General features: G+C 42.1%; 1 protein-coding gene across 1 annotated transcript in view; it reads left to right on the top strand.

Moving 5' to 3' along the window:
* The first annotated feature begins 2932 nt into the window (after nt 1-2932).
* LOC134202781 (large neutral amino acids transporter small subunit 1-like) overlaps nt 2933-15714 on the top strand; it is a 121578-nt gene continuing 108796 nt past the window's right edge. Inside the window, exon 1 of the transcript XR_009977343.1 lies at nt 2933-3061. The gene's annotated coding sequence lies outside the window, so the exon portion shown is untranslated. The remainder of the gene's footprint in view (nt 3062-15714) is intronic.

The raw sequence follows: 15714 nt of genomic DNA, 5'->3' as shown, positions 1-15714 counted from the left end.
TATTTTTTCTTCTTTCTACTTTGTTTCCTTTCTTTTCTCTTATTTCTTAATTCTTATTTCTTGATCATTTTATATTCATTCTGCTTTCTTCTATTTTCATCCTTTCCTTCATTTCTTAATTTTCTGTCTTCTCTTTCCTTCATCCTTTCTTCTTTTTTCGTTTTCACTTTTCTCCGCACTCTATACGCATTTTCTTTCTTCTTTCTTTCTTTATTCTCCTTCTTCAACCTCTTATCTTTTCTTTTATTTCCCTTATTTTCTTTCTTATTTTTTATTTATTTTTGTTTCTTCTCATGAAAAATTCTTCTCCTTCCTTAGTTCTTTTTTCTTATTTCTTTTTTATTCTTTCTTTTTTCTTCTGTCTTCTTTCTTTTTTATTCTTTCATCTTTCTTTATCCTTTCTTCTTTTTTCTTGCGTTTTTCTTCTTTCTTCATTATTATTTTTCAACTTTTTCCCTTTTTTCTGCTTTTTTTTCCTTTCCTCTTTTTTCTCTTTTTTCATAGCTTCATTTCTTTTTTCTTTCGTTTCTTATTTTTCTTTCTTATTTCCTTGTTTTTCTTTCTACTTCCTTATTTCCTTTTTATTTTCTTTATGCTTTTTTTCTCCTTTTTGATTTCTTCTTCCTTTTTTTTTCTCATATTCTATTTTCGTTTTTGTTCTTCATTCATATTTCTCTTACCACTTATTTTTTTCGTTTCTTCATTTTTTTGATTTTTTTTATTCGTTTGGGGAATGAGAGAAATGAGAATCCTTTCTTTTTTCTTCATTTTCATTTCTTCTTCCGTTTGTTTTTTTCTATCTTTTCTTTTTTTTTTCTTTCTCCTTTCTTCTTTCTTATTTCTGCTTTCTTCAATCCCATCTTCTACCTTTATTCGTTTCTCTTCTTTTTTCTATTCTCTTTTCTCTTCATAATTGCTATTTTTATTTTTTTATTTTCCTTTTTGCCTTTTATTTCTCCTTTATTCAGACTATTTCTTTTTTACGTTTTCCTTTATCCCCTTTGTAATTTTCTAAGACGATTTTAGCACTTTCCATTTAATTCCACTTCGTTTTGTTATCTGTTTTGTGAGGCCGTCTTCAGTTTCGAAATACGTATCAACAAGTAAAAAAAGCGTAGTGGAAATAATTGGAAAGTACTAAACACGTCTTGGACAGTTGAAGACATTTCACTAAAAGTGCTTAAATATTTTTATTCCTTTTTTGTTCTTTTATGTCCTGTTTTTTCCTGTCTTTAATCTTTCTATTCTCCCCTTTATTCTTTCTCCTTTTTTCTTTCTTTCTTTTTCTTTATTTTTCATACTTTTTTCTTTCTCTTATTTTTATTCTTACTTCATTATGTTTTGCCTCTTTCTCCTATTTGCTTTTCTCTTTCTTATTCCATTTTACTATCGCCTTTCGTATTTCCGTAATCTCCGTAAATTAAACTCACTGTGATGAAGTAATCGAAAAAAATCTTTCCTTTTTTTCTCAACTTTTCCACTTTCCTTCTTCGCTTTCTTTTCTTTCTTCTTTATTTTTCGTTCTTCCAACAAGGAATAAATCCTCATCATTTTTTATTCTTTTGTTTTCTTTTATTCATTTTTCAATTTTTTTCTTTTTTTCCGCTTTGATTATCTTTATTATTTCTCTTTTTCTTATTTTGTTTTTTTTTCTTATTTTAACTTTCTATATTATTTTCAAGCTCTCATATATTTATTCAATCTGACCATCTACAAAACGCTCACTAGATCGATAGTCCTCTACGGACAAAAGACCAAGACGATGCTCGTGGAGGTGTAACGCGCACTTGGAGTTTTCGAAAGGAAAGTGCTGCCGACCATATATTGGTGGGGTATGAATGGCAGACGGTACATGAAGGAGGCGAATGAACCACGAGTTGCATCAGCTGTTGGGATAACCATCCATCGTTCACACCGCGAAAATCGGACGACTGCGGTGAGTCGGGCACGTAGCCAGAATGTCGGTGAATATGGTTCAAGACAACGATCCGACGGGAACAAGAAGGCAAGATACGTAGCGAGTAAGGTGGATTGATCAGGCGGAAGACGATTTGCGGACCCTCCGCAGACTGCGTGGTTGGCGATGTGCAGCGCATTTTTGATTCCTTCTTCCGCATTACACTACATCGCAGCAAGTGTAAAATAGAAATATAATTTGGTGAAATATCGACAAGCGGCATGTTTTGATGCTGGTAAGTTTTTAATTAAATCGATTGTCAGTTCAACTAAATCCAATGCATCACTTTTTTGACTCACTCTGTACATATTTATCTGAACTGTCAATTTTATCCAGCATCCGTGAGTCATGCGCATTTATTCCGAAATTCCACACGTTCAGCAGAAAAACCAATGTTCTATCGTATGTATAGCATCTTCCTTTATAAACAAATGCAAAGGAAAATATTGGCCTCAAACTACGGTCATGCTTGCCAATGATAGTTCATACGACATTAGAAAGTCCTTGAACAATTGTTATAAATAAATTTTTTGTAAGGCGCTACATATAGATTCTAGAAACCAAATGAACACTTTTAGATTATATGCAAATAAATCCAACAAGAAGTAAACTAATTGTTTAATAGGAAAACGTAAAATTATCAACAAACATGCCCTCCATCTCCTCACATGACCTACCGAAAAGATTATTCAACCGCTCCCGTGCTTCCTATTACCTATCTCAACACTCACTCACACAAGCGGAAAGCCGGAAAAACGTGGAAAGCGAACGGCCCCACCAGCTATTATCCTGCATTCTGCCATTCGTGGTGTTAGTGTCTTCATTAACTGCAAAGGACACAGCATCCTTTGGTTGGTGTGGTCGGTCGCGTGCTCGCTTGCGAAGACGACGACGACGAGGTCGGTCATCGTTTTCCATTCGTGTGATAATTCGCGTGCGGAGAGGAAGCACCGTTCTTCCTACGACGCGATTCTGGTGCGGAATTTGCTGTGAAAATTGTGTTCTTGAGTGAAAAATTGTGACTGCAGTGCTGTTGCTTCCCAATTCGTGTCATATCCTTCGCATAAAACAGTAATAGGATAACCAAATTACCTCAGCGCCTAAGTAAGTGAAACAATTCTTTAATTTGTTGGTCAGTTTAAAGTAATTGTGTGTGATGCTTTAATTACTACACAACCCACTCGTATCGATTGGACTGCCAGCTCCAACGATTCAGCACCATTAATACGCATTTGTCGCGTGCTGTTCTTATTTAGAAAGAGAATTTCCCTGTCAATCATGCAACCGACCCCTCCCTTCGCGGAGGAAAACATTTCCTGGTGGACGAGTTAGCAGGCGGCGAATACCACCGCAAGGGATGATGAAAATTTAATTATCATTCCATCATCATCCGAAGAGTGAACACAGGAGAAGACAGTGGCACGCATTTCACACTTCATGGATGAAATTGTGGGTCGCTCGGGGCAGGACGTGACGGGCGGTGTTCGATATGCTGTTTTGCGTGGGAGTTCCTTCCCCACGCATAGTTGGAATGCTGGAACTGAATGGCGATGGACTTTGAATGGAGCCAAGATGTTCATCGTGGTTGTCGTATTGTGTCCGCGTGTGGTGGGGTCAAGGAGGATGCATTTCATGGGCTGCTTTAAAGTGTTTAAGAGGGGGTAACGACTACAACAGGTTTATTTCTATTTTTGATAGAGGGATTTATTTAGATCAGTTGTTCTGAGATTAGATGTCATCATCGTACGGTTTAGTTCCAGGAATCAAGTCGATGTGATTTTGAGTGTTTTGTATACACACTTGACAGTTCGCTGTAATCAATATGGTCGAAACACGTGACATTGGAAGGAGAATTCGGTTATACTGAAAATAAGAATTTCTTGAAGTACGGCTCCTTATTTCGTTCGGTCTGCTTGAGTATCAAGTTGCTATATAACTGTGTGTGTGTATGCATGCGTGCAAAGAAACTTATCTTATATTTGGACACTTTCCTTAATCAATTTGCCAGCAACAAGTTCGTTTGACTTTAAACTCGCAAGTTCTGACTAAAATAATGCTCGAGACAGACAAAATTTCGCTTTAATGCGTTCATTATGGATTTTAACAGAAAAACAAATTATTGGAAACATTGAAGATATGAAACAACCCATTTCAGAGAATTCACGTCCATGTGCAAGCACAAAGTGGATGTTTCTTTGTTAAGCGGTGAGATGTGCGACTACAAAGCAAAACCATGCCGGGTTTGATGTTTGGTCTGGTCAAGGAGATTTTTGGATTGCAGATTATTTCGACTTCCTAGACGACTTCCATAAACATATTATCGTATAGCCGCATCAAATACGAACGCAAAAATGGTTAAATACCTCGTTGTTTCTAACTGTGAAAGTTCTTAGTAAGCACTAAGCGCCGCGCCATGCCGCTCCCGCCACTGATTTTCTTACGCCGCCGCCGCCGAATCTGCTTTGCACGGTGGCAAATGAGCCTCAATTGTTGTTGCAGAAGGAAACCCGCCTCAATACGACAAATAGAAGCACATGTTTGTGATTCAAACGCAACCGACTGTTGTAAATTTCTGATACATTTATTTGGGTAGAAAGAAAAGCTGTAAAATGTTACCAAAGCAAATTCGAAGGATACGGTGAATTGACTTATATCACATTATTAGCTGGTTATGGAACAACTTCTCGCAAGGGCAGCTGTTGTAAAATTGGTGATACGTCCGTGTACGTAATAGCATAGTGTGGGTTCAAGTCTCTCCGGCACCAGAATCATTTTTCGCAATCTATATACATAAAAATGCATTTCTATATGTCTGACCCTTATAGACTCGGAAACTACTGATCCGATTGGCGTGAAAGTTTGTATGCAGAGATTTTGGGGCCGAGGAAGGTTCTGAAAGATGCTTTAAGACCCCTCCCCTCTTTCGAAAGGGGAGCTTGCATTCAAATGGAATACTAATTTCATCATAGCTCGAGAATTATTCAAGCAAATGGAAACAAATCTGGCATGTGAAGGTTTTGAAAGTGATGATATTCTTGAATAAATTTCCTGAAGAATTCTATTGGAACATCAAAAATATGGACGGGGACACCGACTTCGATGAGAGATCGTACAGGCTGAACACTCAACACTCAGACAACGGATAGGAAACACAGTGTACCGGTAGAGAATTTTTCGATCACGAAAAGTTCCCTTCTTATCGGGGCGGAAATTGAACACACACTTCTTAACCCATGCGTCTAGACGATTACCGTCGCTAACCGCTCGGCCATGGAGGAATTCAGGGTAGAATACCTACACCCCAAAAAAACAAATCTGACAATTATTGTATAAAATCTGGGCATATACAATTCTGTTAGATTTTTATACAAATATTGTATTAAAATAATACAAATCTGTATTATTTCGATACAACAATTTCATTAAAATCTTCCGAAATTGTATATGCCCAATTATTATACAGTTTCTGTAAGGTTCTTACGCAGAGCTGTTTTAAAATTTGCCATCCGCTAGTTGGGTGTAGAGAAACTTAAGAACGAATTCCTTGAGGATCTCCTGAAGAAACATCCGAAAGAACTCCTGAAGAAACATCCGAAGGAACTCTTAGAGGAACTTCCGAAGAATTCTTGAAGAAGCTTCCTGATGAATTACTGGAGAAATTTGAATTGAATTTGTCTGGAAGAACTCTTAGAGGAACTTCCAGAAGAATTTCTGGAATAATGTTTGAAGGAATTCCTCCTTCCGGAGGAATTCCTGGAGGAACTTCCGGAGGAATTCCTGGAGGAACTTCCGGAGGAATTTCCTGGAGGAACTTCCGGAGGAATTTCCTGGAGGAACTTCCGGAGGAATTCCTGGAGGAACTTCGGAGGACTTCCTGGAGGAACTTCCGGAGGAATTCCTGAAGGAACTTCCGGAGGAATTCCTGGAGGAACTTCGGAGGAATTCCTGGAGGAACTTCGGAGAAATCATTGAGGAACTTCGGAGGAATTCCTGGAGGAACTTCGGAGAAATCATTGAGGAACTTCCGGAGGAATTCCTGGAGGAACTTCGGAGGAATTCCTGGGAACTTCGGAGGAATTCCTGGGGAACTTCCGGAGGAATTCCTTGAGGAACTTCGGAGGAATTCCTGGAGGAACTTCCGGAGGAATTCCTGGAGGAACTTCGGAGGAATTCCTGGAGGAACTTCGGAGGAATTCCTGGAGGAACTTCGGAGGAATTCCTGGAGGAACTTCCGGAGGAATTCCTGGAGGAACTTCCGGAGGAATTCCTGGAGGAACTTCCGGAGGAATTCCTGGAGGAACTTCGGAGGAATTCCTGGAGGAACTTCCGGAGGAATTCCTGGAGGAACTTCCGGAGGAATTCCTGGAGGAACTTCGGAGGAATTCCTGGAGGAACTTCCGGAGGAATTCCTGGAGGAACTTCGGAGGAATTCCTGGAGGAACTTCCGGAGGAATTCCTGGAGGAACTTCGGAGGAATTCCTGGAGGAACTTCCGGAGGAATTCCTGGAGGAACTTCGGAGGAATTCCTGGAGGAACTTCCGGAGGAATTCCTGGAGGAACTTCGGAGGAATTCCTGGAGGAACTTCCGGAGGAATTCCTGGAGGAACTTCCGGAGGAATTCCTGGAGGAACTTCGGAGGAATTCCTGGAGGAACTTCGGAGGAATTCCTGGAGGAACTTCCGGAGGAATTCCTGGAGGAACTTCCGGAGGAATTCCTGGAGGAACTTCGGAGGAATTCCTGGAGGAACTTCCGGAGGAATTCCTGGAGGAACTTCGGAGGAATTCCTGGAGGAACTTCCGGAGGAATTCCTGGAGGAACTTCCGGAGGAATTCCTGGAGGAACTTCCGGAGGAATTCCTGGAGGAACTTCCGGAGGAATTCCTGGAGGAACTTCCGGAGGGATTCCTGGAGGAACTTCCGGAGGAATTCCTGGAGGAACTTCCGGAGGAATTCCTGGAGGAACTTCCGGAGGAATTCCTGGAGGAACTTCCGGAATGATTCCTGGAGGAACTTCCGGAGGAATTCCTGGAGGAACTTTCGGAGAAATTCCTGGAGGAACCTCCGGAGGAATTCCTGGAGGAACATCCGGAGGAATTCCTGGAGGAACTTCTGCAGAAATTCCTGGAGGAACTTCCGCAGGAATTCCTGGAGGAACTTCCGAAGGAATTCCTGGAGGATCTTCCGGAGGAATTCCTGGAGGATCTTCAGGAGGAATTCCTGGAGGAACTTCCGGAGGAATTCCTGGAGGAACTTCCGGAGGAATTCCTGGAGGAACTTCCGGAGGAATTCCTGGAGAAACTTCCGGAGGAATTCCTGGAGGAACTTCTGGAGGAATTCCTGGAGGAACTTCGGAGGAATTCCTGGAGGAACTTCCGGAGGAATTCCTGGAGGAACTTCCGGAGGAATTCCTGGAGGAACTTCCGGAGGAATTCCTGGAGGAACTTGGAGGAACTTCCGGAGGAATTCCTGGAGGAACTTGGAGGAACTTGGAGGAACTTCCGGAGGAATTCCTGGAGGAACTTCCGGAGGAATTCCTGGAGGAACTTCCGGAGGAATTCCTGGAGGAACTTCCGGAGGAATTCCTGGAGGAACTTTCGAAGGAATTCCCGGAGGAATTTCGGAGGAATTCCTGGAGGAACTTCGGAGGAATTCCTGGAGGAACTTCGAAGGAATTCTCGGAGGAACTTCGGAGGAATTCCTGGAGAAACTTCTGGAGGAATCCCTGGAGGAGCTTCCGAAGGAATTCCTGGAGGAACTTCCGGAGGAATTCCTGGAGGAACTTCGGAGGAATTCCTGGAGGAACTTCGGAGGAATTCCTGGAGGAACTTCCGGAGGAATTCCTGGAGGAACTTCGGAGGAATTCCTGGAGGAACTTCGGAGGAATTCCTGGAGGAACTTCCGGAGGAATTCCTGGAGGAACTTCAGGAGGAATTCCTGGAGGAACTTCCGGAGGAATTCCTGGAGGAACTTCGGAGGAATTCCTGGAGGAACTTCCGGAGGAATTCCTGGAGGAACTTCGGAGGAATTCCTGGAGGAACTTCCGGAGGAATTCCTGGAGGAACTTCCGGAGGAATTCCTGGAGGAACTTCCGGAGGAATTCCTGGAGGAACTTCGGAAGAATTCCTGGAGGAACTTCCGGAGGAATTCCTGGAGGAACTTCCGGAGGAATTCCTGGAGGAACTTCCGGAGGAATTCCTGGAGGAACTTCCGGAGGAATTCCTGGAGGAACTTTCGGAGGAATTCCTGGAGGAACTTTCGGAGGAATTCCTGGAGGAACTTCCGGAGGAACTTCCGGAGGAATTCCTGGAGGAACTTCCGGAGGAATTCCTGGAGGAACTTCCGGAGGAATTCCTGGAGGAACTTCCGGAGGAATTCCTGAAGAAATTTCCGAAGGAATTTCTGGAGGAACTTCCGGAGGAATTCTTGGAGGAACTTCCGGAAGAATTCCTGGAGGAACTTCCGGAGGAATTCCTGCAGGAACTTCCGGAGGAATTGCTGGAGGAACTTCCGGAGGAATTGCTGGAGGAACTTCCGGAGGAATTGCTGGAGGAACTTCCGGAGGAATTCCTGGAGGAACTTTCGGAGGAATTCCTGGAGGAACTTCCGGGGGAATTCCTGGAGGAACTTCCGGAGGAATTGCTGGAGGAACTTCGGAGGAATTCCTGGAGGAACTTCCGGAGGAATTCCTGGAGGAACTTCCGGAGGAATTCCTGGAGGAACTTCCGGAGGAATTCCTGGAGGAACTTCCGGAGGAATTCCTGGAGGAACTTCCGGAGGAATTCCTGGAGGAACTTCCGGAGGAATTCCTGGAGGAACTTCCGGAGGAATTCCTGGAGGAACTTCCGTTGGAATTCCTGGAGGAACTTCGGAGGAATTCCTGGAGGAACTTCCGGAGGAATTCCTGGAGGAACTTCCGGAGGAATTCCTGGAGGAACTTCGGAGGAATTCCTGGAGGAACTTCCGGAGGAATTCCTGGAGGAACTTCCGGAGGAATTCCTGGAGGAACTTCCGGAGGAATTCCTGGAGGAACTTCGGAGGAATTCCTGGAGGAACTTCCGGAGGAATTCCTGGAGGAACTTCCGGAGGAATTCCTGGAGGAACTTCCGGAGGAATTCCTGGAGGAACTTCCGGAGGAATTCCTGGAGGAACTTCCGGAGGAATTCCTGGAGGAACTTCCGGAGGAATTCCTGGAGGAACTTCGGAGGAATTCCTGGAGGAACTTCCGGAGGAATTCCTGGAGGAACTTCCGGAGGAATTCCTGGAGGAACTTCGGAGGAATTCCTGGAGGAACTTCGGAGGAATTCCTGGAGGAACTTCCGGAGGAATTCGGGGAGGAACTTCCGGAGAAATTGGTGGAGGAACTTTTGGAGGAATTTATAGAGGAATTTCCGATGGAATACCTGGAGGAACTTCGGAAGGAATACCAGGAGGAACTTCCGGAAGAATTCCTGGAGGAACTTCCGGAGGAATTCCTGGAGGAACTTCGGAGGAATTCCTGGAGGACCTTCCGGAGGAATTCTTGAAAGAACTTTCGGAGGAATTTCAGGGGGAACTTCCGGAGGAATTCCTGAAGGAACTTCCGGTCGAATTCCTGGAGGAACTTCCGGAGGAATTTCTGGAGAAACTTCGGACGAATTTCTGGAGGGACTTCCGGAGGAATTCCTGGAGGAACTTCCGGAGGAATTCCTGGAGGAACTTCGGAGGAATTCCTGAAGGAACTTCCGGAGGAATTCCTGGAGGAACTTCCAGAGGAATTCCTGGAGGAACTTCCGGAGGAATTCCTGGAGGAACTTCCGGAGGAATTCCTGGAGGAACTTCCGGAGGAATTCCTGGAGGAACTTCCGGAGGAATTCCTGGAGGAAAGATCGGAGGAATTCGTGGAGGAACTTCCGGAGGAATTCCTGGAGGAACTTCCGAGGAATTCCTGGAGGAACTTCCGGAGGAATTCCTGGAGGAACTTCCGGAGGAATTCCTGGAGGAACTTCCGGAGGAATTCCTGGAGGAACTTCCGGAGGAATTCCTGGAGGAACTTCCGGAGGAATTCCTGGAGGAACTTCCGGAGGAATTCCTGGAGGAACTTTCGGAGGAATTCCTGGAGGAACTTCCGGAGGAATTTCTGGAGGAACTTCCGGAGGAATTCCTGGAGGAACTTCCGGAGGAATTCCTGGAGGAACTTCCGGAGGAATTCCTGGAGGAACTTCCGGAGGAATTCCTGGAGGAACTTCCGGAGGAATTCCTGGAGGAACTTCGGAGGAATTCCTGGAGGAACTACCGGAGGAATTCCTGGAGGAACTTCCGGAGGAATTCCTGGAGGAACTTCCGGAGGAATTCCTGGAGGAACTTCCGGAGGAATTCCTGGAGGAACTTCGGAGGAATTCCTGGAGGAATTATTCTGTATCTTCTCTTATCTCCACCAGCCACCACCAGCCACCACCATCTGCCATCACCCACCAACGCTTAACGCCCACCACCAACTGCCCGCCACCCAACGCTTACCGCCAACCACCCACCGCCCAACGCTTACCGCCATATCATATTAGTATTATAACTAAGGATAAATGAAAGTGAAATTTACTTCCTTCAAAGAGATATTAAATCTCACTGGAAGTGTTCCTTTTGATGTATACAAGTTGAAAAGAAGAGGAGGTTTTATGCCTTTGGGAGAAGGATATTTGTATGATTCCACTCTCAGGGCTTTTCCCTGCTCCAAATAAATAAATAAATAATAATAATAAAATAATTATAACTTCCGTAGGAATTCCTGGGGGAACTTCCGGAGGAATTCCTGGGGGAACTACCGAGGGAATTCCTGGGGGAACTTTCGAAGGAATTCCGGAAACTTCCGAGGGAATTCCTGGGGGAACTTTCAGAGGAATTCCAGGAAGAACTTCAGGAGAAATTCAGGATGAACTTCCTGAGGAATTCCAGGAGGATCTTCGGAGGAATCACAGGCAAAACTTCCGGAGGACTCACGGAGGGATTCCTGGTTGAACTTCTAGAGGAATTTCTGGAGGAACTTCCCAGAGGTACTTTTGGATCAATATCCTTACGAACTTGTGGAGGAGCTTTCCTAGGAATTCCTTAAAGAAGTTTTGAAGAAACTCCGCGGAGATTTTGTCATTTATAACTGATTCACGCCGACCCATGCCGACCCACAGCTCCAAAGCTACCATCTGCATTTGAAGCTTTTAAAAGAAATCTATCATGGGGTATAGCCTCTCGAATCTTTGTTATGACAGATTGCGAAAAAAATCTCTCACGGTACGCTACATATCGTTAATGCACGGTATACAGAATGTATGCCGTGTCGTTAATGCATACTGAGATGATGAGTGAGAGATTTTTTCATTCTCTTGATTCAAATTCTGATCATAGCACATTGATCGAATACTAACTTTTCGTTGTAGTGATTTAGGTGTTTTTCAGTGCTGAACTCTAACACAGCTTGAAAATGTCACTTCAATGAAATATTTAAAAAGTTCACAGGTTTGATCTTCCTGTTTCTGGAAAAAAATCGTCCCCTTGCTTTTGCTCATCTGTGGGTTCCTTTTCTGCAACAGATGCTCCCAGCGTACTTAGTTTAGTTACCCAATCTTTGCTACAGTTGTTAGTTTCCTAGGCACAAGGATTATAGTAAGCTGTGCTTGTTTTACAATGGCTCAGAATAAAATGCTCCAATAAATACATGAACATTTCAAGGTATTCAACATGTTGAAAAATGTCTAAACTTCCTTCTGGTAAATGGACAATGCTACGATGGTTGCAGTGGGCGTAGAAGGTTTATTTTCCACGATTATAAACCAATAAATCTTCATTGGTTCACACAGCATGTCAGTGAAAGAAGGGTGATAAAGTGAAAAAAAACAGGAGAATGAAGAAATGTGCGGCATATAGACTTTGCTATCGATGGGATGGGTTCATGTGGTGGCGCTTCTGGTGAATGACGCCATAAAATCCGCAAGGACATCCATAGGATAATTGCCTTACAGTGCGACACTAGTGATGAACTTTTCACATTTGCTCAACTTGTAAACAATGTTCAATAGATGCGGTGATGGTGTAGAAGGAGTCACGTGACGTAAATCGCTTCGATTATTGCCTTTCACTAGGGACTTCCTGGTTGAGTTCCGTTGTATTTGTTATATTTGCTCATGTTATGCTGCAAACGTTTCGTCATACTGCGGTTACTTGACAGTAATTGTCTTCCATTTCTTCAAGCCTTTTTTTATTAACAGTTGAAACCACTTTAACAAGTCGAGGATGCTGCGCCGATTGCTGATAAGGAAAGAATGACAATGCCTTCCCTCTCGCTTGCCAGGTCAGGGATTTCCTAGATCCATGTCTTCCAAGGGGTCATCCATAAATCAGACATGGTTTTTATTTGAAGATTTGATGTAGTACTATTGGCCGGATTTTTCGTTTTGTTGATGAAGAATACTGTGACTGCACACACTGGCATGTCGCAATTTCTGGCTGATCTCCAACGTGGCTATGAATAGCGATAATGATGATGCGCCGCATGAACCACTGCAATTGAAGTTCATATCATCTTCTTTGTACGAATGTCGCAGTACATACACGGAATGATGAGAGAGAACGGGTATAACTGAATTAATGAGGTGGTTGAACCGTGTCATCATCGAATTGCTCCAGATTTGTGGTGGACTGTCGTATAATTTTGAATTATGATCCATGCAGATGAAAGGTTGAGGTTGATGATAGTGATTTGATGGTTTGTGTCTACTAATGTGCATAGTTGAAAATCGCATAGCACAGATTATTATTTTGAACAACATTTTTCCATTAATTTTCAGTTTTTTAACTTGTTATCTAAAAATAGGTCGTGAACGTAAATCGTTTTTTTGCATCTATACTTTTTGTACGCTCGGTACTCACAAAATTTAAGCAATTATGCCTGTATATAATTGCCAGATTTATCATTTATGTAGATGTATGATATGTGCCTAGCACTAATACAATATGCCATTGCGTCAAAATTATGCTGGACATCAGAGGCCCAAACCTAGCCACATCGAATGTGATCTGCTTAGTGACAACGCATATTTTAGGTAGGCTGCTAAACGACCTATTCTGCTCCCTTTGGCGATGGAAAAATTGAGCTGCTTAGAGGAGCCTGACTAATTAAAATTAAACACTTCCATGGTAAATATAAAAAAAAATCAAAATATGATCAGCATCTTGCTGACGAAAACTATTGCGTCTAAAAACAACATTAGCAATATAAAAAAAAGCCAAATTCAAATATTGGACACCTGCTCTCCATCTTTTCCTCGTCATCTGAGCTAATTAAATTTAAAGCTCACTCCGATATCGAATCACTAAGCGCCAATTAGTGCCTTCAATGGATTGTAATTTGCATGTCTGCCGCGGTTTGCCTAAGTGATTTTCATTTGTTTCTACTGACGCCTATGTCAGAGTGAACCGCTCCCTCAACCGGCGCCCTCAAAAGATACGAAGGGCGTTTGCGTAGAATCTGACTCAAATTTGAGCAGCCACGTCTTAGTGTTTAACCGAACCACGAAGCTTGGTGTTTTGGCTATACATATGCGAAAGACAGTTTCACTACTCCATAAACCAGCGTAGGTCAGATGTTGAGCAATTCTTCATTTTCTTTATTTATTTTTCTACTCTTCTTCTTCTTCAATAGCTGTACATTCCAACTGGAACTTGGCCTGTACAATGGATGCACTATGCCCAGAGTGTCGAGAAAGTTTCCTCCAACCCGAAAATATCCTAGACCGGACAGAGAATCGACGCATTTGCTCGCAAGGTTACTGGAGACCCCTCATTTCCCTATTATTATTCCTTTCTTAAACCCATCAAACCAGTAAAGAAACCTTGCACGAACGATATTGCTAGATTAATATACAAAATAGTGCATGTAAGACCTTACACTTGTGCGAGCTTTTTACCAAGACGTCTTCCACCAGACAAAGGTCGCACAGGACGAATACTTCACACTTAAAATTAGATACAATTTAAAGATTCGCACGACTTTTCACGGCGTAAAAACCGGCAGGGAAAAGTGAAAGCCAAGGGGACAACGTTCCGTTGGAGCCATTTACACTGCTTTGATTTATGGTGTACACCGACTTGAGTTTCCTAAATATTTATGACCTTCCTATTAATTATGATTATTGTTACCTTTATTTGAGCCTGTATCAGCCCAGTATCAGAACCATTATTGTACGATGATTTCGTATAAATACGAGGAATAAATATCAAATACTTTTACTATTTTTGTTTATTAAAAATTCAACACTTTCTAATTCTAATACTCGCTTCTAATGGTTTAATGAATGTTAATTTGCACCGACAAACTGGTGTGAACTTCAAAAAGGCGCAATAACAGATCAATTAACACTAATTTCACCCAGAGCCACATGGATAGAATGGATACACCAAACCTTGAGTAGGTAGAAATTGATAAAAAAAAACTGGTGCATCCACCTAGTGTTGGTGGTGCCTTTCTCGTGCATTATAAAAATTTTAAAAAAACATAAATTTGCACTTGAGGGGAGCAGATTTTTCTTTTCCTTCAATTTGTGATCATTTGGACACATTGCAGCAGCTTCTGAAAAAAAAAACGATTTTGGGATTTTTTCCAATGGGAAATTTTTGGCAAAAAAACAACGTTTTGCCTTTTTCGTACAACAAAGTTGTACCGAAAGGCTATACGATTACTGTAAAAAAGACTTTGGTTAGAAGGCCCGGAGACCCAAAGTGTCATATATGGATCGACTCAGCTTGACGAACCGAGGTGATGTCTGTATGTGTGTATGTGTACAAATTATGACACACTTTTTGGAACATACCCGATTTACTCGCAATAAGTTGCATTCGATGGGAAATGCGATCACATTGTTTGTTATTTAAAATTGGCCCGAGCCCGGACATTGCATTTCGGTATAATTGAAAAATCAGAAAAATTTAAAACTAAAAAAAAAGTTTCAAAATCGACAAAAAAAATCAAGTTTAGTGGCAATGCAAAGTAATTATGGCAAAAACATGCAAAATGGTAGAAATAATGCGATCTGTTCCACTAAAGTGCTTTTTGATCTTTCTTATGTGTTTTTTTTTTCAAAACATTTTACGATGCACAAAAAAGGTGGATTAGTCTGGGTTTTTTATTAACTATGGAACGCAATGACTGATTAAGCCAATTTTCAATAGGAAACAACTAGATCGCAATCCGCGTCGAATGCAACTTGTTGCGAGCAAACAAGACGAAGTACCAAAAAGTGTGTTTTACATTTTTGTACACATACTGCAAATGAAAAGTTAGGTTTTGGAAAGATCCTATCCAGCTTTTCAAGCTCGCTATAATGGCAACTGCTTTAAGTTATTTTGACATTAACTTATTCCGACACTCAGCCGTATCTCAGTAGTCTCAAGTTGTTTATTTACAAATGAGAAAAAAAAATGCATTCGAAATAGTAAATGCATGTAATTATCCAATATGTTTTTGCCTTTCTCGTACAGTAAGTACGAGTAAAGGCTATATATTCGCTAAACTATTACAACATAACTATAAACGAACTATTTATAGAATGAGAACCATAGTGTTATATACCAATCGATGTCTGTGTGTGCATGTGCGCAAAAATGGTTAGCTCACTTTTGGGTACTTACCCTTAACCGACTTGCTCACAACAAGTTGCATTCGACTTGGAATCCTGTCCCATTGTAAAATATTAAAAACTAGCCAGATCGGACTATGGGCTTGGAAGTTATGG

The sequence above is a fragment of the Armigeres subalbatus genome, unplaced genomic scaffold (genome assembly GCF_024139115.2).
Source record: "Armigeres subalbatus isolate Guangzhou_Male unplaced genomic scaffold, GZ_Asu_2 Contig141, whole genome shotgun sequence".
Classification (NCBI taxonomy): domain Eukaryota; kingdom Metazoa; phylum Arthropoda; class Insecta; order Diptera; family Culicidae; genus Armigeres; species Armigeres subalbatus.
Note: the sequence above shows the minus strand (reverse complement) of the source record. Positions and strands in the feature narration are given on the sequence as shown.